The 27,944-nt window shown below is 36.1% G+C and overlaps 1 protein-coding gene across 1 annotated transcript in view; it reads left to right on the plus strand.

Annotated features, from left to right (window-relative positions):
* Window positions 1-27,944, plus strand: part of LOC141398037 (tRNA dimethylallyltransferase) — a 551,700-nt gene that overhangs the window by 517,737 nt on the left and 6,019 nt on the right. The window lies entirely within an intron of this gene.

Raw genomic sequence — 27,944 nt, forward strand, 5'->3', positions numbered from 1 at the left:
GTAGATTATTCGTCCCGGATACCATTTCTATAATTCCCAAGCTGTAGTTTTTTTGATAATCAATTTAGTTAGTATAGTGTCCGCCAGGTACAAAACAGCTAAACCATTTTTCAAAATCAAAAATTACGATGTTTTTAACATGTTCAAGATAAATTTCCAAATAAAAGTACAAAACAAATGTTGAAAAATTTAATTTTTTTTAATTAATTTCTCGTTAGAGACGAGCTTACTGACCAAGATGCTTTTTGAAAAAGGAAAGCCGACGATACGAACCCACACAATCACCACTGTGTGACATGCATGTTTCGCCTTTGGTTTAGGAAGGCTCCTCAGACACATCGACTGTGGGGCGGCTTCGCTATCCTCTAACTTATTTCCTCTTTCAAATGCAAGTTGTTTTCTTACAAAGTTGAATTTTTTGTTCAAATCTTTGTATGGCTTTCATGACAAACGCTTAGCGTAGCCTTTGAAAGTTATGAGTTTGGTTCTGAACACTAACACGCCGTGACAACACTTTTTTCCATGTGTTTTTCAAGGACGTGGGTTCGAACCCCCGCCTGGCTCAAGCTGATTTTTATTTTTATTTGAAAATTTTGCCTATTAGGCGAAGGTCATTTTTTTATTAATTTTTTTAATTAATTTCTCGTTAGAGACGAGCTTACTGACCAAGATGCTTTTTGAAAAAGGAAAGCCGACGATACGAACCCACACAATCACCACTGTGTGACATGCATGTTTCGCCTTTGGTTTAGGAAGGCTCCTCAGACACATCGACTGTGGGGCGGCTTCGCTATCCTCTAACTTATTTCCTCTTTCAAATGCAAGTTGTTTTCTTACAAAGTTGAATTTTTTGTTCAAATCTTTTTTTTATTTTTTTGGTAAAATAACAATGTTTCACACTGGTATAAGAAATAGTAATCATTCGAATCCCACTGCCAAATATGTCTTAAAATGTTTGCAATTAACCGTAGTTTAATACAAAAAAATTGCAAGAAAATCGAAGAGTGCAATCACTGATAAAATTGATTTTAAATTTTAGATCGCAAAAATTCAATCAAAACCCAGTTGTCAAATTGTTTTTATATATTTTTTATTACACATCTGATAACTCTGGAACTGTTAGTCAAAAAATCTGAAAATATACTAAAATGTTTTGCTGATAAGCAGCATCACCACAGCAAAAAGTAAGGGACATCAAAAACCTCATCTAGAAAAAGTGTCCGACTTCACTCAGAAATTCCCATATATTCAGGATCAGGGTAATTTTCTAATTCGATATAACCATGTCCGTCTGTACGTCCGTCCGTTGAAATCAAGATACAGTTCGCAATTTTTAAGATAGAGCTTTGTAATTTGGTATAGAAGTTTATATTACTCCTAGGATGTTTGGTATTGCAAATGGGCTATATCGGTCCACGTTTTGATATAGCCCCCATAGAACGGTACCACCCGATGTTCGGTATTTTGAAGGTTTTATACCGAAATGGCTGACATTTGATACTTAGTCTTTGTTGGGGGTACTAAACTTTCCCTTCACATAGCTCCTATAGAACGGTACCTCTCGATATTCGGTATTTTGAAGGTTTTAACCTCATTCCTTTCCACCTGAAATTTGTCGGTATAGGTCCAAATCTTCATATAGCCCCCATAGAACGGTACCTCCAGATTTTCGGTATTTTGAAGGTTTTGGCCTCAATATTCCAGCGAAATGGCTGAAATTTGGTACCTCCCTCTTTCCGGTATTTTGAAGGTCGTGGCCTCATTATCACACCGAAATGGCTGAAATTTGGTACTTAGTCTTTGTTGTGTGTACAAAAGTTTCCCCACAAAAATTTGTCGGTATATGTTCACGCCTTCATGTAGCGCCCATAGAACGGTACCCTTCGATTTTCGGTATTTTGAAGATTTTAGCCTCATTATCACACCGAAATGGCTGAAATTTGGTAGTTTGTTGGGGGTACACAACTTTCCACCTGAAATTTGTCGGTATAGATCCCAATCTTCATATAGCCCCAAAGAACGGTCCCTCCCGATTTTCGGTGTGTTGAAGGTTGTGGCCTCAATATTCGTCAAAAATGGCTGAGATTTGGTTGAGGCTATAAACATTTTCCCTAGAAACTTGCCGGTACAGATCCACGCCTTAGTACAGCCCCCATAGGGCGGTACCGCTCTATTTCCGGTATTTTGAAGGTCGTGGCCTCATTATCACACCGAAATAGCTGAAATTTGGTGCTTAGTCTTCATTGCGGGTGTAAACTTTCTCCCAGAAATTGTTCGGTGTAGATCCATGCCTTCATATAGCACCTATAGAACGGTACCTCTCGATTTTCGGTACTTTAAAGGTCGTGGCCACAGCAACCCACCGAAATGGCTGACATTTGGTATTTGGTCTTTGTTGGGGGTAAAAGCCTTTCTGACAGAAATTCGTCGGTATAGGTCCACGTTTCGATATAGCCCCCCATACAACCAATAATTGAAATTGGTTATTTAGTCTTCCATGTGGTTATAAAATATTCCATAAGAGAATTATGAGTATAGGTCCGCGAGTTCCTATATCCCCCCATAGAAGCGTACCTTTTGATTTTCGGTATTTTGAAGGTTTTACCGAAATATAACCTTAAATAGCTTTAAACATATTTAGATAAATAAAAGAATATATAAAGGAGTATAAATAAAAAACACAAACATCATATTTATTGGATCGATGGAATGGGTTCAAATGCTGATGAAAATATATTAGACAAAATCGCGCGATTTTTTACAAAAATATTTTCACAATTTAAGATAATATAAAGTTTTTCTAACAAATTTCAAATAATTTTATAAAACCGTAAAAAGGCCGCAAGCGAAAATATTTTTGAATAAATCGCGCGATTTTTTACAAAAATATTTTTATTATTTAAGAAAATACAGAGTTTTTGTGAAAAATGCAAACACATAAAAATATCCCGATTTAATTTTTTTCAAACGCCAATGACAAATTCATATATAATTTCATTTTTAAATAATTTTATGGAATCTGGAAGATTTTGTGGAGACTTCGGTATTGTTTCGCACTTAAGCCTCTCAAGTGTACAATTCCGCTTATACTCTAACTACTTGTCTAAAATTTATAACAGTTCATTGATCAATTGATTGGGGTGCCACCGTGGTGCAATGGTATGCACGCCCGCCTTGCACGTAGAAGGTCGGGGGTTCGATTCCCCTGCCAGGCAACATCAAACATTTTTCAACGGTGGCAAAATACCCCTCAGTAATGTTGGCGACATTCCCTGAGTACTTCAGCCTTGAAAAACTTCTCCCCAAGTGGTGTCTTAAGACACGCCGTTCGGACTCGGCGATAAACAGTAGGTCCCATATCATTGAGCTAAATATGAATCGGGGTGCACTCATTGATATGAGAGAAGTCTCCCTTGTCCCGTATGGGATGTTGTGGAACAATGTTTTTTGTTTTTCATTGATCAATAGAAAATAACGAAAATTTTCGAAAAGCAAGAAAAAACAAGTAAGCAAAGACTATGGTCGGACGGGACCGATCATGCTTTCAGCAAATCAAAATTAATTTATGGAACAAATAAACTTATTGTAAGAAATAACTTTGTGGATTCTGCCAACTTATCACATCAAGCTTATATAATAATATAATTGTTCCCCAAACATCCCATAAGGGACAAAGGAGACTTCTCTCATATCAGCGAGTAAACCTCGATTCATATTTCCTAATATGGGGATCTACAGTTTATCGCCGAGTCCGAAAGGCGTGCCCTAAGCCACCACTCGTAGAGAAGTTTTACATGACTGAAATACTCAGAAAATTTCGCTAACATTACTGAGGGGTATTTTCCCACCGTTTGAAGTTACCTGGCCGGGGAATCGATTAAAGGTGGTGAAGTACCCTTTAGTAATGTTGACGACACTTCCTAAGTATTTCTGCCATGAAAAACTGCTCTACAAGTGGTGTCTTAGAGCGCGCCGTTCGGACTTGGCAAATCCCAAAATTATACGCCTTCAACTTCACCAAAATGAATATTTCAAAAAAACTAGCGAAAAAAAAACGTGGCGAAGCGACCCCATGCTGCAATATATCGCACCTGTTCAACAAAATCTCAAACTTTTCTATTTTCCAATAGAGACAAAAACATTTGGTACATAAGTATTAGTATGAAAATTGAAATACCGGTATTTTTGACGAAAGAATAGACAAAGAACTTGCAGATTTTTACAGTGGGTAGGGTAATTAATTTTCTTAATAAAAATTTAAAAATTTTCGTTACTACCCTTCTGTTGAACAGGTGCGATATGTATAAAAAATCCAATTGGACAATTAATACGCCTGTGTAGGAATTCTGTAACTTTTATCGATTGAAAAGTTGTTAAAATTTCTTTTGTTTTTGTAACAACTACAAAACAAACAAATGAAATTGTTGTAAAATAAACAATGAGTAAAGTTGTTAAAAAATTACAGAATAGGGGGGCTGGGCTCCACGTAATTCGCCATAATGCCCAAACTGGAAATTTCTCTGTCATGATAGAGACAATTATAGCATGGGAGGAAAATGTGGTTCTCTACAGAAAACCCACTATATACTAGGCAGTAGCGCCGTTATCTACCAAACTCATTATTACAATTTGTATCAGTGGAAAGATCAGTCATTCTTTTTTCATATGTAGGCTACTTTGGCGGTATATGCCCTCCTGAAATTAAAATATGGACCAACTATAAAATGTTTATATTTTTCATACAAAATTAATGGTCCATTTCACCCGCTAAATAGATCATCATCCAAAATTGTAGGCACCTTCTTCGACCTAAAGTCTTACCTCGCGCAAAATTTCGTTACTATTGAGGCATAATTGCACCTCTAGCGTGTTTATTATTACACTACAAACAAATAACTGGATATATACGGCTGTAACTTAGTTATCTTATCATGTACACCAACACAATTGGCATCAATAGAAAGATCAAAAGTTTATTTTCCAAGTATAGCTTACTAACCCGGAATATGTCTTCTAAGAATAAAGATATAAGCTGTATATTAATAATTTTCACAATTTTCACACAAAAGTTGTGGTCCATTTAACCCTCTAAATATTATCTGATCATCATCTCAAATTGCAAGCTTCTTCTTCGTCATATACCCTTACCTTATTTAAAATTTCGTGTTGATCGGACTATTATTGCGACCTACAGAGCCGCAACAAAATTGGATAAATATTATGTTTTTGGTCCATTTCACCCGCTAAATATTTTACGATCATCACCAATAAAAATAGGGATATATTCTGGTCTGAACCCGACCTCCATACAAAATTTCGTGATGATCGGTCCATAATTGCGGCCTGGAGTTTGATTACAATTTATAATGGACAGACAGACGGACGGAAGGACGGACGGACACACATCTCAAAATCGCTTTATCTCGTCGAGATATGAATTTTTGTATACCACATTCGGGGTCTACGACCGATATTTCGCGGTGTTACATGATTTTTTTTTTTCGAAAACAAACTTATAATACCCTTCCACATGTGGTGTAGGGTATAAATAGCATTTAAATGAAGAAAAAATCGTTGGGAGTTATGTCCGCATTTTTTTTTATACCCTCCACCATAGGATGGGGGTATATTAAGTTTGTAACTACGTTTGTAACTACTCGAAATAATAATTGTAGACCCCACAAACTATATATTCTTGATCAGCGTGCAATTCTACATCGATATAGCCATGTCCGTCCGTCTGTGGAAATCACTCTAGCGTCCGAGCGGATTGACGTAGGTGGATGACATTTTGGAAAAATCTATTATTTGTACGTAGGACTTTTGGTATTGAAAGTGGGCTATGTAGGTCCACGCTTTCGTATAGACCCCATACAAAATGACGCGTGACGCGTCGTCGTTTTAAGGAATTTTTAAGATATTTGTCCCATTTTACCACCGAATTGGTTGTAATATGGTATTTTGTGTCTCCAGAGGCCAAAAAACATTCCTAACAAAGTTGGTTTATATAGGTTCACGTTTTGGTATAGCCCCCATATAACGCCCCATATAAAGTACGCGTCATTTTAATATATTTTGAATGTATTAGTCCCATTTGAGAACAGAATCGGTTGCAACTTTGTATTTTGTGTTTCCAGAGGCTAAGAAACATTTCTACCATAAAATGTTTATATAGGTCCACGTTTTGATATAGCCCCCATAGGACGATATCTCCCGATTTTCGGTACTTTGAAGGTTTTGGCCTCAGTATCACACCGATATGGCTGAAATTTGGTATTTAGTCTTCGTTGGGGATATAAAACTTCCCCCCCCCCCCCAGAAATTTGTAGGTATAGGTCCGCGCCATCATATAGCCCCCATAGAACGGTAACTTCCGATTTTCGGTATTTTGAAGGTTGTGGCCACATTAATCCACCGAAATGGCTGAAATTTGTGGTGGAGGGTATAAAAAGTTCGGGCCGACCGAACTTAACGCTTTTCCCACTTGTTTTTTTTTTTTTTGTAATGTCCGTTTTGCTTCACGGATATAACTCCCAACGAATTTTGGGAGTTATGTACGGGCGCAGTTTTTTTGTTTGTTATTAATAAAATTTATAAAAATTTTCGAAAATTCACACCAATTTTTTTTTTTTTTTTGGCAAACACTGGATTGCATTTGGGTCCTAAAAATGTGCAAAAAGGCCTCAATGAAAAATGCAAGTATTATTTATTATCTGGACCCCAATTTGATTTTCAAATTTACGATTTACTTGTTGTGAAGACAAATTTTCCCAACAGCCGAATGAAAAAAGGTCCCCAAAAAGACGAAAATAGGCTTCAAAAGTTTTGTTGTTTTCCATATACCTGTTTGGGGCCTATTTTAATTTTCAATTTGGGGTGTTATTTCATGGGACCTTACTTCTGTTGCCTCCCAAATAAATTGTCTAACTGATACGTTCGTAAGTTTTGCAAAAATAGCGTTTTTAAAAATCAGGGTCTAGGGGACGTCCCTCGCCCCCTCCGAAATTCAACAAAATATTATCCCCAGGATCGTCCCGGTACATTCTCTGACATTTTTAGGACAATCGGCTCAGTAGTTTCAGATTAATGATTAATATATTTCTTAATGTTTTGGTCCATCCCGAATGCCTACCTGACAGCAGGCTAGAATTTTAATGATATTTTAGGTGGAGCATCCTCGTCCATCCATATATGTAGTATAACACAGATATAATTTTACGCTAAATATAATTTTGTATGCGATGGGCTGGAGGCTCTCTGTAGTTGGAATAAAATATCTTGTCTCATCCTTTCGTGAACGCGCTTAGAATCAATATTTAAAATTTTGCGAATTGAGTTTTTGTGTCCTCTGACAACACACAATACTACCAAATTACAATAATCTTGGTTTGAAAATTTGACAAAAAGCCATCAAAATACATACAATTTGGCAATGATGGTCCATTGGGGCTAGAATTAAATCTGGATATTCGTTAGTCTGACCCACAAAAAAAAAATGGAACTCCTACCACCTAATTTTTTCAATTTGATCCAAAAACCTTATATAGTTAATTTTATGGCGATCGGTTTACGTTAACACGTGCCAACCTTGCAATCAATGTTTCAATAGTATTTTGTATGGGGCCAAAGTTGAATTTTCACGAAAATTCTCTAAAGGCTACATTTGTAATCCAATCGATGCAAAAACATTACAAGTCCATTGTTGTGGCTAAAAAACGATTTCTACAAAAATTACTTATGATCGGTTAACGATAATCCATACCCCCTGACCAACAACGTTCCATAGATCTTTGGAAATGGAAAACCAATAAGGATAGAATCAAAGTCTGGCAAGCCGTCTATATAATACCCTGCAGTACTGTGAATAAGTCAAATATACATGAGAGCTATATCTAAATCTCGACAGATTTTAATATAATTAATGAAATTTATTTCTGGACCAAATTCTGTCAAACTTTCCAAATTTCATCAAAATGGACAGATATAGCGTGTTTGGTGTAACAAATACCCCAAATCGACCGAAAATATTTATGGGAGCTATATCTAAATCTTAACAGATTTGATAATTTGGCACATTTATTTCTAGACCAAATGCCGATACAAGTTCCAAATTTCATCAAAATTCGACAGATATAGCGTGTTTTGTGTATTAACCACCACAAATCGGCCGAAAATATTTATGTAGCTATATTTAAATCTGAACCGATTTCGAGATGCTTAAATCTGTTCCTGCTAACTACCAATTTTTGCCGTTGCGCAGTCTAACACTTTCAATCCGTTGTCAGATGTTTCATTGTGGAAACTGAATTTCCCGATTGTTGGACCAATTTTGAACTAAAAACACATAGAATGATTTTAATGTTATTATCAGGATATCGGTCATACATATCGCTCCTCTACTCAAAGAGTATATAAGCTGTAACTCGTTGAGTTTTAGAGATATCAACATGGAAATTTGATACAATATGGGCCATTATTATATGTGTTCTTTTACTATCTGATGGATTTGAAATCGCAAAATAAACCAATTTAGAGGCATTAAAAATATAATAATTACATTGAATGTCAATCCCAAGTAGCTCCTCTTTGAAATTCAATCATCACTTATAACTTTAAGTTAACCGGGACGCTATAAATCAGTTCGGTAAATCAAAAATATAACAAAAGAAGACTTATAATAATAGACTTATAATAATAATAATAATCTAATTTATACAGAAGTCGTAGAAAAATAGAAATTGCTAAGCATCTCTCGATAACTCTCGAACAGATCAGCCGATTCGGTTCAAAATTTGGCCTTTGTAATATTTTGCCCAAACTTAGTTTAATATCGAAGATGGGCAATATACACACCTTCCAGTACCTCCCTCAGAAAAGTTCAACACTTTTTACTAAAATAGTGTGCACTGTAACTCTCGAAGGGAGTAATAGATTTGGTCCATACTTTGCATATTGTAACAGGTTCAAATATGGAGACAGGTTCAAATATGGACTATATCTGTCCACTCCTTTGGGTACACCCCACACAAAATTTGGGAGCTGCTCATGAATCGCTTTGATTTGTAGCAACATGTATTCACTGCCCACATGACGACGGTATAAGTTTTTTTCAGTGACAAGTTCATACTTCCTGAGAAAATTACCCGAAAGGTATAGAAAATCCCATGTGTAGTGAATGGAGAACTCTCGAACGGATCATCCGATTCGGTCCAAAATGTTACCTTCGTAATATTTTGTCCAAATTTAGTTCAAATTCGAAGATGAGCCATATCAGTCCACTCCTTCAGGTACCTCCCTCACAAAAGTTCAAAACTTTTTTGCTAAAATGGTGCGCACGATAACTCTAGAATGCAGTAACTGAGTTGGTCCATACTTTGCACATCGTAATATTTCTGCGAATCTGATGTTATGTTGATGTGGTCCTGTTAATAGCGATATTATATTCTGAAATGACTGGAGGCCGTGCTATCTATAAAAAAAATGATTTCGAAAATAAGATCCACTTCCAAAATGGGCTATGTCAATTCTTTCCTTCACGTACCTCCTCTGCAACACTTTTGAGCTTTAATCGAAATCCAAAAATGAAAATTTTGTAATTAGATGAAAGTTTAAATTCACACAGGCAGAGGGTATATCCCTGCCGGCAAAGCCGATTGTACGTTTTTACTTGTTCCTTGTAATTGTAAATTTATTTTCTGACCTAAAAGCCAAACTAAACCAACAAAGATAGGCAGTCCAAAGGTCAACAAAAATAATTTCATCAAATACTACGGTAACAATTTTGGTCGGATCGTCCCGAAATTTTGAGGGTTGATGGAGGTACCGGAGGGAAAGAAGCATATTAATTTTGGCAATGGTCGGACAATATTTAGGAGCCGGAATGGGCAAAAAAAAAACTTATGTGGAGAAAAATTCAATGTTTGATTCTTACGAGTATGCGAATATCTCCGCTTATAGTAGGGGTATTCTAAAAGCAATGCCTATAATCGAAGAAGAAAAGATCACCTTTATTTTGATGCAAAGCAGGTTGTCAAACAACGAAAATATATCAAGGGATCAAGATAAGTCCTGGGCCGGGCTGGTGTTTGTTATATTTTATCCCCTTACGTCACCCCAAATTAAACACGTGCAATGGTATAACTGTTTATATCAACAAAACAGATATATCATATACATAACAGATATAATATGATATTAATGTGGGAATGAGTGTAACAGTTATGATATTGTTTGGGTTGTGTATACTCACAATAACATAACTGTTAGAAACAGTTCTGTGTTGTATATGAACGAGTGAGAACTTTATTTGTTGTTTCGTTCTCAAGTATCTGTTGTACAACAGATATTTTTCAAATACTACAGATATCAACAGATACTATAGGTGTAACAGGCTTGTGTGAATAACTTCTAAGGAAAATTTCATAAAAAATAAAATTTTTAAACATTTTTATTATTTAGGGGATAAATAAATATTAAAGACATGAACTGTTATAACTGAACGCATCAATTCATTTAGTCATACAAGTAAATGACTAAAAATTGACTTTGGAAGTGAATGCTATAGCATTCACGTCATCCTACGTCACCATGAAAATGGATGCTATAGCATTCACGTCCGCGAACGTGTTAAATTGGTGTGGTACTGATTAAAAAAAGAGGGAGATAGAGAGTAACATATTTGCTTTCCTATGGTTAGTTTAAACAAATACTTACATATTATATGTGCCTACAACATCCCGGAAGGGAGAAGGCATACTTCTTCCATATCAATGAGTGCACAGCGATTCATATTGACACAATGATATGGGACCTACTTTTATCGCCGAGTCCGAACGGAGTATCTTACGACACAACTTGTAAATAAGTTTTCATGGCTGAAATACTCAGGTCGGGGATTGACCTTAAGAGAATAATACCTTCAAAAGCCCTTAAAACGACGCGTCACTTTGTAAGGTAGGGGTTGTTCCAAGCTGAATGGACTTACAATACATTTACCGAAGTATTATCCACCTAAATACTTCGAACATTAAAGTCATTTCCACAGAAGTACAGTCATGGGGCTATATCGGTGTAGAAGCAGGCTGATAAAGAACATATACACTTTATATTATCTTAAATTATTATTTCGTGGTGTTACAAACAGAATGACAAACATAATATACACTCCATAACAAATTAAATGATTTTGTTATTCCTAATGGTTTTCATAATGCAGAATTTGTTATTGGTCCATGGAATGATTCTGAAGAAATTCGAAATTCACATTTTTGATTTGGTTTGTAGTACTCGGTCCAGTAGCACAATGTCTAACCAGATTTTGTATCCTGACTTTCGGGTCAAATAAGTTATAGGTGCTTTATATGTGCATTAGGGTTATGACTTTTTTACAACCTCATATCCCTGTATCATAGCGTGATGAGTTTTGCCATAAGATTACATAAAATCTTAATTAGAAGGTGATTCGGTGAAAAACCTCACGCACAAAATGATTTTAAAATTTGAATTTATCAAAATTATGGACAATTTTTTGAAGTCACTGAAAACAGATATATAATTAAAAATAAACTTTAGAGCCACATGAGATAATTAAAATGACATAAAATTTATTTCTCACTATTTTTCTTCAATTCTGAGAATCGTAAAAATGTCGTAAACGCTTTTATTCAAAATTATAATTTTTTAACAAAAAACAAAAAATTTAAAATTTTTTTCAAAGTGACTTTTTTCGCGACTTTTTTAATATTTGAATGAAATAAACGTTATTATAGTTATTAGTAGGCTTATATTTATTCATTCGTGCAATAAAAAATAATTTTTTGAAAAAAATTTTTTTTTCATTTCATATATTTTTTCAAAAAATTATTTTTTTATAATCGATTTGTGCGTGACCTTTTTTTATATTTCAATAAAATAAACGATAACATAGTGAATAGTAGGCAAAAGTTCATTCATCCCTGCTACAGGAAATCATTTTTGAGGAAAAATGTCAAAAAGTCATAACCCTAATGTGCATATCATTATTATGTGACTTTTAGGAACGCGATATCTTATAGAGAATTTTACGGTCGTTGTCTTTTGCTTTAGTCACTTTTTGGTAAGGCTCACATTTTTTGAGATATATAAAAAACCCAAAAATATGACCTATGACCATGAATAAGTTTCTTTGCACGCATGGGATTAACAGAGATTTTTAGGACCTCATTTGTAATGACAAATCCTACACTTCCACCAAAATTCAGCTCTGAGGGAATTTTTCTATTTCAATTCCTATTTTGTTTAGGCTACATATAATAAACATTTATTGTATCACACCAATATCCATTTATATCAGTTTGTACAAACCAGATATAAACAATTATGTTCCTTTTTTTCTGTCTATACCAACTCAAATCATACCTGTTTGAAAAAGTATCAGTATCAACTTGTAACTGAAACTACATTCTACATATCCATACTCACTCTATGTTGAAACATGTCGGAACTGATATATTCAGTTGTATCCATGCAGGTGTTTACCCCAAATCAAAGAAAAATCAAAACTTGTACTCGTATCACCAATTTTTCACCCCCAGTGAAGACCCAATGCTACATTTCTGTCATTCCGATTGGATAATGTGGCAAAAATATCTAAATTCGGTTGGTGCGCCAATATGGAGTGCATACTACTTTTGGAATTTTTGCTGTTGAAAAATTTTGCATAGTTCTGTGATAAATGACAACCTGTGAAGCCTTTTTTTAAGCTATTTGCTGGGCCAACGATAGTTCGAAAACGAATGGGGCGATACTAGTATATTTTTGTCGGTATTTTAAGAACCTGATCATCTATATTTAAGCGAAACAGAATTAAAAAAAGTTCTGAACTGTTTAAGTCGAAAGTTAGATTTTAACGAAAAAACTGACAGTTTTTCGTCCACAAATCGATCAAAACTTTTTTAAAAAAATTGTCTCGCTTAAAGACAAGATTTTTATGTATAATAATCTAACTTAGATATATGAAGATCGGTCCATTCGTTATCGGTGCCCACGACTTCAAACATTATATTTCGAGAAAAAACTAATTTAAATTTGCGACTCTACACAAAACAAAACGGTCATATCTCAGTCAATTTTGCTCCGATAGACTTGATTTTTTTGCAGCATACTCTATACTACCTGTTCTTCCAAAAAAAATAAATAAAATTATTTTTTGATATATTCTTTGTGATTTCACCTTTAAAAGGCTTCCTATCTATAAAAGTCCTACAAAATATTTATAGAAAGCCTCAAAATAAATTTTTAAACTTTTCATAAATGTTCGTGTATTTTTCATCTGAAGCCTATCCCTTACTGTCAAGAATGAAAAATATTTTTGGAATATTTACTTATACATAGTACACAATAAATGTAAATGCTTAAATCGATAACGTTTTCTATTTGCAAATGTCTTTAAAATGTATTTACCATTTGAAAATGTCTAAGACCAAAGACCCCTCTGGCAAAAAAAAACCCAAAAAAGAGATGGGTAAAATTCAACTGTTTTGGAATTCGAAAAGAAGAACATTATCAAATTATTTTCCATTTTATTCAGTCGGCCGGTTTGTTTGTTTGTTTGTTCGGCTGGAATTGTGACCCGGGTTCATTAACAATGCCAAAAGCGTACGTTTTTAGCCATAGCCCAAGTCATCATCATCATCATCGTCAGCAACATTGGATGAATGTTCTTACAAAAATTTGTTGTGCCATTTTTTTTTCTGAAAATCGCATTCAGGCCTTAAAGCATTCATTCACATATTGTTTACGAACTAGTGGAACCAGAGAAAGGGAAAATAAAAAATGAATACAATTTTTGTTGAATTGTTAATTTGAAGAGACCAATGTTGGTTGGTTGGGTCGTTCGGTCATTCAAGCCAACATTCCAAATTCTAAAATGAAAGACATTCATTAGCTTATCACCAATTCTCCATCATTGCCAAAAAAAATGATGGCGACAACGGTGGCAAAACAGAACTGAACTGGAAGATGAACTACAGCCAAACATAAGTTATCCAAATGAGAATTTAGTCTCACATATTTTGAAGTTCTTTCATTCATACATATGTGTATGTATGTATGTAGGTAAGTACATGAGCTTGGTAACGGCAGTGGTAACAAAACCAACGACAACACCTTCATCCATCCACCTAAGCATTCCAAAAGCAAGCTCTCCTTCCATAGAATGTTTTTAGGCCAGAAAATAATAAAATAAAGAAAAATAAAATCGAAACTCGTGCAGAGAATGAAACGCCAGCTCACTTTTGTCTTGTGAGTGGAGAGTGGTTGGACGCCTTTCACTTTGCATTCTTTTCTTAAGAACCGATAACCATTTGAGTTACAACTTATTTAATTACCTTTTTTGCATGGCCGGCCTCTCTGGGTGTCTCTTAATATTTCAATCTTGCGGATTTCATTCAATGTTGGTGGGTTGGCCTGCCATGACATCGACGTCGATGGTGGTACTTATCGTTGAATTATGATAATTCCATTCCATTAAGTGTTTGACATTTGTTTCCCTGTTACTTCCATCGTTGAAAAACAAAAACTTTTCTCACGGTGTATTTCCTCGCTTTCGTTCAATTTCTTTTGCAGAACTTTTGCAAATGTCAGAGTGTAATTAAAATTCAATTCATTTGATTTTACTCTATGCTCTGATTATGGCATTTATAACAAGCTACTAACTAGCAACTTTGATCGCAGCGCTAATCGAACATAAAATATGACATCATAATTATTGTTCATTTGCCTGCCCCTAAACTAGAACATGAAACATAAATTACCCAATACGCTGATATGATAATACAAATATGTATTTTGGAATTTCATACATACATATATCACACGTACATACATTTGATAAGAACTGAACGAATAGTTCAAATATTTCTGAACGTAGACTTTTAAGTTATTACAAAAGAATGGTATGTCTTTTATAGATTGATGGTACTTTTGAAAAGTTTTAAGATAGAAGATATTAAAGATTATTTGATAGAACTATTTCGATTTCATCTACAGATTGAAGAACTTTAGGAGAGTGTATAGATAGATGAGCTTTGTGTGTACAAATGCAACCCCCGATTAAGTTTAAGCTGTTTATGATGTTGGTATCACAAATGTTGGGCCTAATTATTTTTTAGGGATAGGGAGGGTATTATAAGTTGGTTTTGGCCAAAAAGTTTGTAACGCATCGAGATAATGGTCGTAGACCCACACGGTGCTCTATAATCAAATTTAAATGGAAGGTGCTTACACCTGGGAAGTTTTTGCGGATTCTGAAACTACAATGTTCATAGATGAAAAAAGTTAAAAAACTAAATAAAAAATAAATCGCGATTCAAGTTGGCATTTTTAAGGGGTTTTCTGTGAAGTGTTTGCGGATTTTCAAACAGCTAAGTTTATAGATGAGAAAAATCCAACAACTAGAAAAATTAGCTGGATGGATTTTTTAATAAATCGCGATCAAAGTTCACATTTTTAGGTTTTTTAGGTTTTCACGATTTTGCTTGGAAACCGCAAGTCCTATTGAAATGGGACTAAAGAAATTGTTGTAGAAGTGAAAATTCTTTACAAGACTGGCTGATTGATATTTTCCTAGGTTTTACCATATTTGAGATAGGGACTAAAGAATATGTTGTTGCTGTAAAAATTCTCTATAAGATTGGATTTCGTAATTTTTTCCTAGATTGTACCGTCTTTGAGAGAAGTTGGGATTTTGCAGTCATGATATTGTTTTATAAGGAGGCGATACAGTCAATGCATTGTCCTAATTTGAACTTCTATATCTCAATAACGGTAAAAACTACGAAGATATCATAAAAATCAATCTTGTAGAGAATTTTCATAGCTATAACACTTTCTTTAGTCCTATTTCGTAAGCACTTGCAGTTTCTAAGGAAATCGTGAAAACCTAAAAAACCCTTAAAAGTGTCAACTTGAATCGCGATTTATTTAAAAAGCGCTCCGGAGATTTTTTTAGTTTTTTGATTTGTTTCATCTATGAACATTGTAGTTTCAGAGTCCGCAAAAACTTCCCAGCTGTAAGCACCTTCCATTTAAAATTGATTCAAGAGCACTGTGCCCATATTATATATAACTATGCGACACGAAAATTATTAACCATATTTTGACACCGCAGCGTGATAGAAAAAATTAGAAGACACGTGTCCCGGCGTTTTTCCCTATCACTTCAACTTTGGCGGTTATGGGCACCCAAAGGTTTGAGGCTTTGATGTCAAAAGGGATCGTTTTGTCAGGCACATATCTTCTAAACCGCTTAGAATGTGGGAATACTCGTGGAGGCAAGGTTGTAACTCTCGTTCAAAAGAATAATAATTGTGAACACATAATATCCATTCAACTTTATCTTCAAGTCAAAATCGTCAAGGTCAAATTTCCATCATATTTTTTTCTCGGTCAAAATTGAAGCAAACAACCAACCAGTAAAATGTTCCTTCGATCTCAATAAACAACTTTCTATAACACACGAACTCTGTAGAAACGTTTCCTAATGGCCAATATAGCTAAACACATGCGATTTTTATCCTCTTTTCTCGGTTTCACCTACTTAGTATCTATGTAGGTGAAACCGAGAAAAGAGGATAAAAATCGTTTAAAATTCAAGAAAACAATAACCCATAATAATGTAGCAAAGATATCAGCAAAAAACTTGCGAATGCGAAAATAGCCAAAAACTTTTGATAGTATTACTTACTTACTTAGCTGGCCTTTTACAGAACATTTGTTCCATAAGCCGAACTAAGAAAAAATCTCCAATCCTCTCTGTTTGCTGCTGTATTTTCCCAATCTGGGATATGTAGCTTTGTGATATCTCGTTTCACTTGTTCGCTCCAACGAAGCTTTGGCCTTCCAGATCTGCGAGAACCTCAATGCGACCCGTATTTATACGCCTTTTTAGCGGGTTCATCATCACTCATTCTTATAACATGGCCTAGCCATCGCAATCGTTGTATCTCGATTCGTTCAACTATATTGATGTCATTGTATAGTTGATACAGCTCGATGTTCATACGACGCCGATATTCGCCGTCAACACAGATTGGCCCGTAGATCTTTCGAAGAATTTTTCTCTCAAACACACAAAGCACTGCCTTATCTGCTTGAGCAAGTACCCATGCTTTGGAACCATACATTAGCACGGGTAGTATCAGTGTTTTGTACAGTGTTATTTTTGTTTGACGAGAGGTGGCTTTATTCCTAAACTGCTTACTCAGCCCAAAGTAGCATCTGTTAGCCAACACTATTCTTCTTCGTATTTCACAACTGATGTTATTTGTTGTGTTTATGGCGGTGCCGAGGTAGACGAAGTCCTTTACTACCTCAAAATTATAGGTACCAACATTCACAGATGGTGCGGTGTTTATGGACATATTACGCGTCGATACCATCAACTTGGTTTTTACGCCGTTTACTGCCAGACCAACTTTAGCAGATTCTCTTTCGACTTTTGCAAAGGTGTCAGTTACTTCCTTTACCGATCGACCCATGATGTCAATGTCGTCGGCATAAGCCAGTAACATGTGGCTGTTCGTGTATATCGTTCCATTTCTTTTGACCTTCGCGTCTCGTATGACCTTTTCCAGCAGGATGTTGAACAGATCACACGACAGGCCGTCTCCTTGTCTGAAACCTCTTTTGGTAGTAAACTCTTCGGAGAGGTTCTTTCCAATTTTAACTGAGGATCTCGTCTCAGTTAATGTCATTCTACAAAGTCGAATGAGCTTTGCAGGAATACCAAAATCAGACATGGCTTGGAACACCTTTGAACGTATAGGGCTGTCGAATGCTGCTTTATAATCGACGAAAAGATGGAAGGTGTCGATCTGCATTTCTTGGGTCTTTTCCAGGATTTGTCTCAAGGTAAATATCTGGTCAATGGTGGATTTGCCAGGTCTAAAGCCGCACTGATAGGGTCCAATAATTCCATTGACCATAGGCTTTAGTCTCGCACACAATATGCCAGATACTATCTTATATGCAATAGGGAGCAGACTTATGCCCCTATAATTGGAGCACACAGTCTTATCACCCTTCTTGTGGACTGGACATAGGATGCTCACGTTCCAATCGTCGGGTACGCGTTCTTCCTGCCAGATGGTGCTAACTAGCTGATGCATACACCTTATCAGCGTGTCGCCTCCGGTTTTGAACAGCTCGGCTGGTAGGCCATCTGCTCCTGCCGCCTTATTATTCTTCAGCCGGTTTATTGCTGTCCTTACCTCATCTTGGCTGGGCGGTATACATTCAATAGCATCATCTGGGATTGGATCTGTGGTATCTTCGCCGTCTTCACTGCTATCGGATACCAACAGTTTGGAAAAATGTTCATTCCATATCCTGAGCACACTATCTGTATCAGTTACCAAATTACCTTGTTGATCTCTACAGGACGATATTCCTGTACCAAAGCCATCAGATTGATGCTTCACTCTTTGGTAGAATTTTCGGACTTCGTTCTGTCTCCTGTACATCTCCATTTGTTCACACTCCCTCTTTTCCATTTCTCTCTTTTTCCTGCGGAAAAGACGTTTCTCCTCTCTCCTTTTCTCCCGATACCTCTCTCGTGCGCTACGCGTTGCTACTGATTGTAAAGTAGCCCTATATGCCGCATTTTTTTCTTCGGTAGCAGCACGGCACTCCTGGTCATACCACGGATTCTTTGGTGGAGGTCTCTGGTATCCAAGTACTGATTTTGCGGCTGTTTGCATGGAGTGGGCAATATTTTGCCATTGTGCTGATATGTTATCGGGACGAGAAGCGCTATCATTAAGCAATTGGGTCAGTTGAGTGGAATATGCTGTGGCTATCTGTTGTGTTTGCAGCTTGGCGATGTCCAACTTTCGTGTTGTGTCTGTCCGTGCTTTATTTGCAACGTTTAGACGGGTACGTACCTTTGCTGCAACGAGGTAATGGTCCGAATCTATGTTTGCTCCTCGGAACGATCGTACATCCAACACGCTCGATGAATGTCTTCCATCTATCACAACGTGATCAATTTGATTTATTGTTCTTTGGTCTGGAGACAGCCAAGTGCCCTTATGAATATCGAGATGCTTAAATCTGGTACTGCTAACTACCATGTTTTTGCCGCTGCGAAGTCTATCAGCCTCATTCCATTGTCTGATGTTTCACTATGTAGACTGAATTTCCCAACTGTTTGTCCAAAGATATTCTCCTTTCCAATTTTGGCATTAAAATCGCCTAGAACAATTTTAATGTCATGGGCAGGACAACGGTCATATGTTTCTTCTAAGCTCTCGTAGAATATATCTTTGGTCTGTTCGTCCTTGTCTTCGGTTGGGGCATGAGCGCAGATAAAGCTGATGTTGAAGAATTTTGCTTTAAATCGAATTGTAGCAAGTCTTTCATTCACTGGGGTGAAGCTGGAGACCAGATGTTTTAACCTCCGACCAACTACAAAACCGCAACCAAACTCATGCTTTTTGTCATGGCAGCTATAATACAGTGCGTCACCTTTAGGTGTTGTTGTGACATCTTTCCCAGTCCATCGTATTTCCTGTATGGCAGTAATATCGGCTTTGTACTTTCCAAGTACGTCTGCCAATGCGAAGACTGCACCTTCTCTATAAAGAGTGCGAACATTCCAGGTGCAGATTCGCAGATCATGGTCCTTAAAACGTTTGCGGGGTTCGTCAACTTTAGAGGGGTTTGTTTTTCTTTTCTTTCGTTTTTTCATAGTAGGCTGTTTTTTTCTAGGGGAGGGTTACTAACCCGACGCCCAAACCCAAGTTTTTAACGTTCTTATTGATAGTATTAGATTTTATAATTTTTTCTCCTATTCTGGTCCACAGATACCGAACCGCCCATAAATTAAGGATACAATGAACTACAAAAATATACCTAAGATTTCAATAAACAACTTTCTAGAATATATAAAGATTCTTGATTTTAGTGTTGGCCAGATAATATACTGGGGTCGAAATGAGCAACAAACTTATTTGGAGCAGAATTTATCGTTTTATTGCAAAGCTAATATCTCCGCTTCTATAAGGTAGTGCTGGGGAATCTACTAGAGTTGTGTCGTTCATGATCGAACCGGTTCCAATGAACGATTCCGTGAAAAGAACGAACGGATCCGTATCCAGCACATTGGTTTATGTCGTTCATTTAGATCCCTGATGGCCAAGACATTGCTACTTACAAAATTAGCAGCAGAACCACCATAATTAGTTTTACACACAAAATCTACTTACGCAAGCTGCGTTAGTGCAAGCATCACAAAAATGCACACACAAAACAATCAATGATTCAGTTAGCTCATTTCCTTCAGTAAATCATATCGTTCATCTCGTTCTTTTAGCTTCTTTCGTTCATATTCAAAACCACCACCACGTTCAGAAAACCAACTCCATTTTTATGCACACAAACTCACACACGCTGCGTTAGCGCAAGCATCACAAATTATCACACACAACACAATCAATGGTTCAGTTAGCTGATATCGTTCAATAGATCATATCGTTCAGTAGCTCATGTCGTTCAGTAGATCATATCGTTCATCTCGTTATTTTAGCTTCTCTGGTTCTTTTTGCTTATTTCGTTCATATTCAAAATCACCACCACCACGTTCAGAAAACCACTACAACTCTTTGCACACAAACTCAGAGAAGAGGAACCAGAGAAGAGGAACCATGAACGATTTTTGAAAGAGAATTATGTACTAAATGTTTTATTGAATGAAAAAGAGCCAACGAACGAAGTGAAAGACCCGGATCTTTTTGGTGAACGGAATGAAAAAGATCGATCCGCTCAATGAACGAGATTGCCCAACACTAGTATCTACTTCCTAGTTCCTTGTACTAGTTTCAAAACGTATGCGTAACATCATGAAATGTAACGTGTGATATTTAATACGAAGTTTGTTCAAAGAAAAATTGTGGGCCATTGGAACTGCGAAGTGAACGAGACTACTCTACTATAAGGGGTATACCAAAAGAAAGACCTTGCAATAAAAGAAGAAAATATCACCTTTACAACGATGTAAAATAGGTTTTCGTAGACTGTCAAACAACGGAGATATGGCAATAGTTGCTAATCCAACACATGTTTTCATTTTTGCGATTTTAATTGGAATGACGAATATCTCAGTTTTGGTTGGGGACCTTCCAAATGTAAAGCCTGTGGATGCAGAAAATCACTCCTTTACAACGATGCAAGGTTGGTTCGGGTAGGTGGTCAAACGAAGGAGATATCGCAATAGTCGGTTATGCATCCCATTTTTCCATTTTTTTATACCATCACACTATAGGTAATTTGGACAGGTTTTTAGGCAAAAAGTAGATTTTTGCACTTTTAATATCGCGAGTTTTCTAATTTGATTTGAAGAAAGAACATGTCAAATTCTATGGATGTGCAATTTGTTTTCAAAAATATTCAAAACTCGCGGTATAATTCGAAGTTAAAATCAAAATTTCGAAGACAAAATAGAAAATGTTAAAAAGATTAAAACTCAGAGCAGAATTTAAACGCAATTTGTAAGAGTTTGGTAATAATCAAATACAAAGATATGGTATTAAGTGGAATGGTGGCGGTGTGTACTTTCTGTTTTAAGAAATAATTTTCTTCAAAATGTTTGTTAGAGCAGAAGAAATCGTCATATAGGATACAACCTAAGAATTATTTTTTTTTACAAAATTATAGTTTTAATTATAGACTTTCACAAAATTGTCCAACTTTGTCCGAAATTCTGCTACCGGGAATATCTTCAGCAAAGGGTTCTGAATCAACTACATAATTACCAAGCTGCGATTTTTTGCGTTTTTTGAGTTATATCACTTTTTTAAAGGTGCCCTCCTTGCAGAAAAATATATATTTTTAATTTTTTGTTTGGTGAAGGAAATATTAAACACAAAAAAGACATTTTCTTTAAAGAAATATTCACCATGTGTTCTATAGATGTACAGACGTGTTGTTGTCAACATTTTTGTTAATTATAGCCGTAATATGTTCTAACTAGGGATCATGATTGCGTGATTTATTTGGTCCTTTAAAAAATAACATAAAGATTTTTTCGCGAATCAATATTTTAAACATATCAATGCTTATAAAAATCTTTTGGCGGATCAGTACTTTAGTTCATTGTAACCATTTTTCTTTTGTTTTAACCGCGTTCATTGGGCGTAGGAAAAAGAAAAGTTGTTCGTTATATCCGGCGTTCGTTATAAACGTGTTCGTCTGTAAAATTCTTATTAAAGCCTACTTTTAAATATCATATGTTAAAATATTTGAAACAGTGCTTAAATTCGTCGCTATCCGCTTGTGCTTTAAAGCGGTCCTGAAAATCCTAACAAATTGTAAAAGATTCTACTCGCGGGATAACAATTTTTGTTTGTAATAATCGTGGTCGTTTTAAGAAGTTGAATGTGTGTACATTAGGCCGGGGCGATTTGAAAACCTTCATGGGCCCTTCGCGTTTCTTATTCCTGGAATTGAACTGAGCGAAAAAGTCCACTGGACCATATATCTACCGTGAAAATCGAGCCTCCCGATTTTGACTTTAAGTTTTTTATTGACGTTTTTTGGATATTTTGGCATATAACAGCCAAACCATTGAGATTTTCGATCCAACACAAAGACAAACATTGTAGCCAAGACAGTAATAGAAAACTCTCTAATACATCGCAAAAGCTTTGGAACGCTCCTTCAGGCAGTTTTGGCCTTAAAAACGTGCAAACTTTTCGGAAAATGTCGATAAATGACATTGTGCTACAAAACTTGACCCGAAAAATATTCAAGTGTTCTGATGCAAAATTATATCGTGTTGGGATCCATGGACAACGACAATGCCTTTAGTTCTTTTGGGTCACTTCGTTTTATTTTTTTATATCGGTAAAAGCAGTGAAAATCTGGTTTTCTTACATTTTTAAATTTAAACGGACATATCTTCTTTTTTTCACAACGGATTTCTAGTGATCCTTCTTCCTCTTAAAGGGATGAATAATATCTTTAGAACAAGTTATTATTTGTTTAAATCGGTTAACAAATGGCTAAGTTATCGTGGTTTAAGTTTGAAAACCCCCACAAAAAAACTATAACTGAATTTCTCATAATTTTCAAAAATATAATGTTTTTTTGTTTTGTTCAATAATTATTTTCAAAATTATGAGAAATTCAGTTATAGTTTTTTTTTGGGTTTTCAGACTAATACCTCGGTTACACTTAACCGGATTAACCCAGTGGGTTTGGGTTTCAAATGTCAATTCCCACAAAATTAGAACGCCCGATGTTAAGTATTACCATAAGATTTCAAACGATACCCATTTTGCAATAGTCGGTTCAGTAGAACGATTTTATGTCTAGCCTTTCGGGTTAAATAACCGGCGAACTGGATCCGCCGCCCATCAAACCAAAGCAGCAAACCTTAACTTTTGACAAAAATTAAAAAAAAAATCAGAGAGTTTTCGTGGGAGTCGTTCCCGTTGGATATAATTTCGCTCTTCAAAGAAACATATATATTTGGGGGTTAACCGGGTGTACTCTGGTTATTTTAGCCGTTTCACCTGAATATGTGCGTATTTATATTATAAGTGCATATAAATGATGCGTGTTTTAGAACCACTATATCTAATGAATGGTTCCTTCAAGGAAAAAATATAAAGACCAATTAGAGAATGTTTCTGTCTACAAAATTTGCTCTAGTCACTTTTTGATTAGACCTACCGTTTTCAAGAAAAAAATCGAATAACTTTGACCTCGAATAACTGTTTTTGCACACATGGGTTTGATGTGGACTGTTAAGCACATAGCTTCCAATGGCAAAACCAAGCTCTTCACCCAAAATCCAGCTTTGTGGGAATTTTTGCTATTTCAATGTCTATTTTGACTGGACTGGACTAGAAGCGTAAATGGGGTGAACAAAATGCTTGAGGGGTGAAGTGAGAGGTGAAGTATATCTCAGAACATACCCGAATATTTCATTTTATATTTGACTACTGTCAACATCTACTTGGGTACTGATTAAAAGCTTTGCTGGTCTTCTAGATTGCCGTTTTACATATCTTTACTACAGCAAATGAAGGCAGAAGTATTTGTTATTAGTAAAAATTTCAAAATATTATAACTGTGATAGTTGGGCGCCTTTTACAATAACTCTGATATTTTACCATAAATACCAGATTTTGAATTAATTTAAAGCTCAGATGTTTCAGTGTTATTATCAAGCTGTCTTCTTGGAATATGTCCAACAGAAGCAGAAATACCTAACATGGTAATATAATTCCACAAATTGGAAATTCACAAGCATTTCACCAATTTTTAACGCTATTGGTAACACTTTAAAGCCCAGAATGTCTTCATTAATGAAACGTATCCAACCTGAGATACTCGTGGGACGTACGTCAACCTATTTTGCATCACAATAAAGGTGATATTTTCCTCATCCATAGACGGGCTTTCCTTTAGGAATACGACTACTAAAAGCGGAGATATTTGCATAAGAATAAAACTTTGAATTTTTGTTCACATAAGTTTTTTCCCCATTCCGACTCTTGAATATTTTCCGACCATCACCAAACTAAATATGCTTCCTCCTCTCTGGGAGCTCTATTAACCACCACAACATCAAGACGATCCTATCAACATTGCGGACTGTAGCGTGATTCCATAAAATGGATAAATGGGATGTATTACCGACTATTGCGATATCTCCGTTATTTGGCACCTACTCCAACCTACTTTGCTTCATTGTAAAGATGGGATTTTCTACTTTCATAGTCAGGCTTTGCTTTTGGAAAGTCCACAACCAAAGCTGTGATATTCGTCATTATAATTAAAATCGGAAAAATGTAAATTTGGGTTTCGTTAGCGACTATTGCGATATATTCGTTGTTTGACTATCTACGACAACCTACTTTACATGGTTAGAAAGGTGATATTTTTACTTTGATTGTTGTTTGCTTTTAGTATACCCCTTATAGAAGCTGAGATATTGTGTACCGACAAGGTCACTGTGTGCATTAAACGTTCCATATGAAATTTATCGGTATAGGTCCACGACTTCATATAGCTCGCATAGAACGGTACCTCTCAATTTTCGGTATTTTGAAGGTTTTAGCCTCATTATCACTCCGAAATGGCTGAAATTTGGTACTAAGTCTTCGTTGGGAATATAAAACTATCTCCAGAAACTTGTTGGTACAGGTCCACGTCTTAGTATAGCCCCATAGAACGGTACCTCCCTGTTTCGGCTATTTTGAAGGTTGTGGCTCAATATTCCAGCGAAATGGCTGAAAATTGGTAGTTAGTCTTTATTGGAGGTAAAAGCCGTTGTGTCTGATATAATCCCCATAGAACTGTACCTTCCGATTTTCGTAATTCTGAAGGTTGTGATGTTATTTAGTCTTCCATGTGGTTATAAAATATTCCAGAAGAGAATTATCAGTACAGGTCCGCGGGTTCATATATCCCTAATAGATTTAGATTAAAGAGACTAGAACAGTCTATGCATCAGCGGGCACGTATAAATACGGAAACGGGGCGACTGGGCGTGTTCTGTTGTAGTTTGGATCGCGTCTTAAAACCATCGACTTAAAACTTGTTACTTGTTACTAGAGTTAACTGCGTGCTAATAGAGAAAAAAAGTCCTGTGTGAATAAGTGAATGACGTCAACAAAGCATTGTAGAATCGTAATCTAAAACGAACCCTTTTATTCAAATGGTATCGGGTTTAAGTAAAACACTAATTCCGCAACACTATGTTTGAAATTTCGAGGCGGTAGCTCGATTAGAACTATTTCTGGTTCTCCTTTCTATAAAAGTGGAACCACAAGTGCGACGCAGACTACGAAATTTCATTCATTTTGGTGTGAAAAGAGGCTAAAACTTTGAAAATACCGAATATCGGGAGGTACCGTTCTATGGGAGCTATATCAAAACCTATAGCTACACATTTCTGGTGGCCAAGTTTAGTTCTACCAACGAAGACTAAATATGAAAGCCAATTCGGTGTGATAATGAGGCGTAAACTTTTAAAATACCGAAAATCGGGAGGTATGGTTCCATGGCGGCTATATATACACGTAGATCTGTAGCAAAAAAATTCTGTTAAAAACCTTTATGCTCCCAACAACAAAATTTCAACCATTTTGGTGTTATAAAGAGGTTAAAACTTTGAAATACCGAAAATCATAAAGGACCGTTCGACAAATTTCTCGTAAAAAATTGTATGCCCCTACGAAAACTAAATACGACATTTAAACCAATTCGAAAATATCGAAAATCGGAAGGTACCGTTCTATGGAGGCTAAATCAAAATGTGTTACGATTTAGCCCATTTTCAATACCAAGTCGTAGAACTCTGTCTAAAAAGTAGTTAGCTGTATCTTGATTCAACAGACCACATGACGTACACCTTTTGGCTTAGAATTTTATTCTTATCAGGGGCTCCGACGAATATTTCGATGTGCTACAAACGGAATGACAAATATAATTTAAACTTCAAACTTATGATGGAGGGTATAAAAACAAAGAAAATTAATTACAAACCCATCTAAAGTTGACGACAAACCCTCTAAAGTTTATAAATGTTGTAAGGAACATGGTTTGTGAGTCTGTAGCTGGAATTTTCTGACTTTTTATAGGGAAAATGCAGCTTAGGCCAGATTACTCGTACTTGCAAAGTACAATGCCGATATTATAGCAGTCATGATTTGGTTGGGGATTTGAACTAGTCACACGATAAAACATTTGGTCTCCAGTTTTTTTTTCGACATCAGTCTCATTTGCGTCGACGAGAAGTCTTATGATATATTTGATAAGCGCTCCGAAGAAACATATGACCGTTGTCCTACCCATGGAATTAAAATTATTCTAGGTGATTTTAATTCAAAAAATGAAGTCTTCACAATTAAACGCTTGAAAATGGAATGAGGCTGATACACTTCTCAGCGGCAAAAAACATGGTAATTAGCATTGCCAAATTTAAGCATCACGAGATTCATAAATGCACCTGCCTGTCACCAAACCAAAAAGACTAGAAATCAAACTGATTCCGTTATGAAAATGAGCGAGAGATGAAACGTCTATTCCGCAGGAAAAAAGTGAAATGGAAAAACGATAATGTGCAAAAATCGAAATGTACGGAAGCCAGAATGAAGTCGGAAAATTTTACCACAAAGTAAAACATGCAACTGATGGCTGTTACCGAATTACCTTTCTGTACCAAAGGTAATCCGGTAACATATACAGATAGTGTACTCAGTATATGAAAATATTATTTTTCCAAACTGTTGGTATCTAATACTAGCGAAGACAACGAAGATTCAATACACACAGAAGGTGATATTGAGTGTATTCCGCCCGACCAAGATGAGGTAAATACTGCAATAAACCGGCTGAAAAATAATAAGGCAGCAGCCGAGCTGTTAAAAACAAGAGACGACACACTGTTAGCACCATCTGATCATACTATGTCCCGTCTACAAGAAAGAAGATAAGACTGTGTGTTCCAGCTATAGGGGCATAGGCCTGTTCCATAGCACTTGGTGGCCGACTTGGGGACAGAGATAAATTATTGTGTGTGAAAGTTTACAGTTGTACTTTAAAAACAACTTCGTTTTAGAAACTTATTCGTTACAGAGAAGTTCGACTGTAAGTGCATGTTCTACTTCCTCAGATAAAACGTGCTTATGAAGTAATCATTCACCCGAGCAGCCATTTGGATTCCTAACTGACATGAGGTTGGGATTTCAATGCCCTCAGCGGAAAGGTGATGAAACACGCTGGCTGCTTATAACAAAGCATCTTGCAATGTCGGTTGGGTAATGCTTCCTTTTGCTTCTTGATGCTGAATTTGTCATCCTCCCAAGGACTATCTGTACTGCTTTCCAATGAGTAAGGGATATATTCGGAACAACTAGGTAGTGTTTCACTGGTAAGTGTGGACACAGTGGCTTGTC

This window comes from Musca autumnalis, unplaced genomic scaffold (assembly GCF_047663935.1).
Source record: "Musca autumnalis isolate F117 unplaced genomic scaffold, ASM4766393v1 scaffold_3, whole genome shotgun sequence".
In the NCBI taxonomy this organism is placed as follows: Eukaryota; Metazoa; Arthropoda; class Insecta; order Diptera; family Muscidae; genus Musca; species Musca autumnalis.